Here is a 4,845-nt window from a genome sequence, read left to right as displayed (position 1 = left end):
AAGAATACAGAAGTTATAAAAAGGTATAACAGGGGTATAAAAGAAAAGGCAAAAATCTTCATGGCATCACCTGCATACCCCAAGAGCAGCTGCATGTTCCAGGCTTTCATTCTATACTATCTGTGATGCATAACCAAGCCTAAAACGCCTCACAGAAAGGTTTGCTGGGGGAAGAATCATCTCTGTGTCTGCTGCAGTTCCCTCATGCTTGCAACAACAGGCGTGTGGCAGCTTAGATTGTATGGAGTAAGGGCTCCTCTGGAGGAAGCTCCTGGATCCATCACAAAGCAATGGATGTTTCTTTCTTTTCTGTTTATTTAATATTCGTTTTTCTTTATTTAATATTCTTCTTTTATTCCTATCAGTCTGAAAATGAAAAGCCCATCCTGTTGTATTGTATGATTCTGCTTCCTGAAGGTCTTCTGCATTCTACAAATGGCCACAGGCACCTGCACACGTCTCCAAAGCTTTCTGTTTGCATGTCCACTGGCTAAAAAGCATTAAAGAAAATTGTTGCTATCTACTCTATTCAGATTTAAGCTTTATTTTCACAGGAGGTAAGTACCAGCAGTGATACTCACATCTGGGTGCAGCTCTATATACTATGAAGATCCAAGGGTGTTTGTATCTGTATTGCAGGTTGAAGCTTTTATTTGAGAAAGCATCACTGTTAATTCCCCACCTGCAGGCTGGTCTCAGTGAACCTCCTACAGAATTATTCCAGGACAGCCTCAGACTCTACAGAGAAACAGGTACGAAGAAACCTTTTCTTTTCTTTTCTAGAACTACCTGGTTCTTTCAGTTTAAACAAAGCCAAAACAAATCAACCAACCAACCAACCAAAACCCCAAAAACCAAACTAGTTAGGACATTGGTATTTTCTCTTCTTCTTGCAGATGAAACAAATTACTCCTGCTATTAGTAAAGAGCTGTTTCTGTAGTTATGAACTAATTTCTTCAATGATGCTAAATGCATACCAAAAATACAGCTCAGTTGTTGCTGTCACTGACCTTGGTGTAATACCTGTGCACCAGGAAAAAAAAAGAAGTGGATTAGGAAAGTGAAAAATAGGAGACTGGGAAAAAGGAATGAGTTCTTAAATTACCAGGTCAGGCAGAAATGCTTAAGAGAAAAGTAAGATACTTAGTGAAGTAATAAATAATTCCTTTAACTGGTTAGAATAAAACTGATACAGGGACCTGCATCTTCAGAATGTGGCATATTTAACCATATGATATTCTGTTTAAATAGGCTGTTCTTATTAACCATCTGCAAAAATGTCAGAAAAGGAACAAGGACAACACTAGATTACCATTCACATTATCTTCATTCAACAGGAGAGCAGACAATTTCACTGTCCTGGCTGATGTTCACCCCATATTACCTTTCCCATTAGAAAACTTCTCTCAGCCCATTCTCTTTACAGCTCATGCTTTCCCCTTTGCAGACCCACTCCAACTGCAGCTCTAGGCTTACACTCAACCCAAACCTGAATCCTACCACTAAAAATAACCATAATCTGAGGATTATCCTTCCACACATGGCAATGGTAATGGCAACTAGCCATTACCCAGGAAAAAGGCTTTTACAGCCCAGGTATCTCCACAGCCCACACTTCCCTTTGGGTGCTCTTTTCCAGCTCCATTGCAGCTACAGGTCTCTAGGTTCTCCCTTTCTCTCAACCCCAAACCTAACTTTTACTTAGGCTGAGCCTGTAAGAAAGGCCCCCAGTTACTGTCCAGATGAAAAATTTCTCAAGACACAGTCCTCTCTGCAGACTGCACTTCAGTAACACCCCTTGTGACAGGACTATTAAATATTGGAGTTGTGAGTGGATGTTGTACCTCCAAACCTCTGACTTTCTTAATTTTCTTTATTTTTAAGGAAATATTTATAGTCAGTATGTTTAACCAGGCTGATATGTTTGGGCAGGATTTCTAAGAGAAGCAGTCCAAAACGAGGTAAATGTTGAAGGTTTCTTTTTTGGGCAGGTCACTAGTTATTTGTATAGCAGAAAGCTTCTGAATAATTCCTCCAAAGCAATAGCAATCCATGAAGTGCAAAATCACAGGAAGAAAAAAAAACCTGTATTTAAAATAGACTTACCAGGAAAGAGAAGACAGAAGAAATGACTCTTGAACACACGCATTTCTATTGAATATTGAATGATGAAGCTGAAATTCTAGGCAGTGTTTTCATCCTAGGTTTGCATTAATAAAACAAAAAAAATACCCCCAAAATCTGATGAGGTAAGACTCTCATTTAGCTTAGAGGGCTAAATGTGGAATAATGCAGACATTCATTACCTTACCTTAGTTCTTTTACACGGGCCTGGCTGTGTAGCTCAGCAGAAACTCTCTCCTCAATACCTTTGTATGAAAGCCCCTAAGCAGGAAGGACCAGCAGGACACAGAAGATCGGCTGAGGTGCTGGAACTACGCCCCATGGCCTTGAGCTGCAAGTGCCCACATGACATTATCAAATACCCCCTCTTTACTAAATGAATCACTCCTTTGCCATAGTTGCTTTGCTTAACTAATGCTGCTGGGCACAAATTTTCAAAGGATTTGCATCTGTTTTCTCCAAATTAAAACGTGGCCTTTATAAAGCAAAGTTTTCTCTCAGTTCATTGCTGAATTTTCTTTCTCCTTAACAAAAACAAGGAAAAGTAGTTCAACAGTATGCCTTATATGTAACTTTTTCATCAGCAAGATGTCCCATATCCCACAAGAGGTACTCATTTTTTATTTAAATAAATCCAGCAATAAGTAAGGGTGGGGTAGGTAAAGTCCTCCCAATGGGAAATGTTCTCTTTTAGCTGAAAACTGGAATTTCTGAAGAAACTACACTGAAGAAAGATATTTTATTTCATCAGTCAACTTAATTAGATTTATTTATGGACATGCCTTTCAAAATTTTAATGAGACCTAAACTTTTAAATCTCTGCACTGCTAAAAGGGCTTTTAACTTCATAGTCTGGAAGAATAAAATTATCAATTTATTAAAATAGCAAGTTACAGCTGGACTTTTTTGCTATTTTCTGTTGAGTGTTTACCACTAGGAAGTTATTGTGCAATAACAAATCTCCTGAGTATTTAATACGTCTCAGAGTTATTGAAAGTCTCACTGTAAGCTGTTTAGTAGTACTTTCTAAAGGACAGAAGCCAGAAAGGAATAAAATATCTGTGGTTTTTATATGTATGATTTTGGCTATGATATCAATAACACCTTCCATTTTTTAAGAGACAGGAGAGATGCTGCTGGTCTTGCTGCTGTGACCTGAGGAGAATCCACAGGGGCTGTGACTTCCCCACCAGCTTTGAGAAGCAGCTTCCAAAGTGGCCCAGGCACTCCATTATCTTCATCCAGGCTTGGTTCTGCTTCTCCTCAAATCAGTGGGAATTTCTGAAGTCTGTTGAAAAGGAATCAGGACCTGTAAGGTCTTGGGTCAATGCAGGGTCATCAAGGTGAAGTGATGTGCTTTCTAAAAAAATGTGTAACTCAAGCACTTTAAACACCTGGATTCAGAAATGTCAAAGTTAAAGCCCTGTGCACATCTTCCATTCTCCTTTACATGTGTGCATTGCAATATGGCCTATACAACGATGTTCTGCTTTCTGTGGGAGATAATTTTTCTCTCAGATGTACAGGACAGATGGAGAATATGGCAGGAATGTGGTTGGGATGACTTGGTTTCTGTATACCTCACACATAAAATTTGGTTGGCAGAGGATGAGTCATGAGATATGGGGAGAAATGTGCTTGCAGGTCTTGGCTATGATCTTAACTGTGGCATCTCCAGCTATCTCGTGTTTGGTTATTTATGTAAAGTAATAACAAATAAACCCGGATTGATCTTAATGCTGTTGCCTGGATAATTTTTGAAAGCAAACTGAGCTTTCACACATTTGGTCCTTTGACACTGGTGTGGAATGACAGCAGTGACTCCTGGATTCATTGATTAGATTTCTTGGGCTGTTGAGTAAACAATTGTTTACTGCTGTCAGTAAACAATTAAGCTGTTCCCTTTTTTTCTGCATGCTACCTTTAGAGGGGGAGCTTACACTTTCCCAGAGAGTTTATATTTTGAAGACTTGGGTCTGAACTTTCTGCTGCTTATACTAAAAATCCAGAGGGACCAATTAAATGCAATTTTTCAAGAGTAATATTTATAGCTATCAGAGTTAAGCATACAGACAATTTTCCTTTGGAAATCACTGTAGTCAAATGGACAAAAATGAAATTGAAAGTAAATTTCCTATACTGTAGAACTGAATCTGCAAGACTTAGCTGCCATGGGATCCTAGGTCAGGATATGCAGGTTTGATTAATATTTTAATTTACTGTTAAATTACCACCATTGAAAGAGTTGAACTTTAAAAGACTTCCAGAAACCTAGGTCAGTTTTTCTATTGTTTCCTTGCTTTCCCCCCACTCTCAAGGTAAAAGATGTATGATGAGAGCTGAAGGAGGAGAAGGTCAGGGAGGTATCCTGCTAAAGAGAATAAAAGCACAGCATCAATGGAATAGTTCCAAGCTTTAAAAGCACATATTCAATAAGCTTAAGTAGTTATATCAGAATTTTGTCACAGAATTCAGTGATGCCCAGTGACAGGACAGGGAGCAGTGCCCATAAACTAAAGCACAAGAAGTTCCACCTCAGCATAAGGAAGAACTTCTTTACCTTGATAGTGGCAGAGCACAGGAACAGGCTGCCTGAGGAGATGTGGAGCCTCCATCTCTGGGGACATTCAGACACCACCTGGACATGTTCCTGTGTCACCTGCTCCAGATGATGCTGCCTTGATGGAGGGTTGGACTGGATGATCTCCAGAAGTCCCTTC

The 4,845-nt window shown here is 39.4% G+C and overlaps 1 long non-coding RNA gene across 1 annotated transcript; it reads left to right on the top strand.

The window, feature by feature from the left end:
* Positions 1 to 6: 6 nt before the first annotated feature.
* On the top strand, positions 7 to 3,846 carry LOC108445614. The gene is made up of 3 exons (XR_001860548.1): positions 7 to 557; positions 640 to 752; positions 3,245 to 3,846. It is a non-coding gene; the product is annotated as an uncharacterized LOC108445614 (long non-coding RNA).
* Positions 3,847 to 4,845: the final 999 nt, after the last annotated feature.

This window comes from Corvus brachyrhynchos, unplaced genomic scaffold (assembly GCF_000691975.1).
Source record: "Corvus brachyrhynchos isolate BGI_N302 unplaced genomic scaffold, ASM69197v1 scaffold101, whole genome shotgun sequence".
Taxonomy (NCBI): Eukaryota; Metazoa; Chordata; class Aves; order Passeriformes; family Corvidae; genus Corvus; species Corvus brachyrhynchos.
The sequence above is the reverse complement of the archived record's forward strand: the minus strand, read 5'-3'. Positions and strand labels throughout refer to the sequence as shown.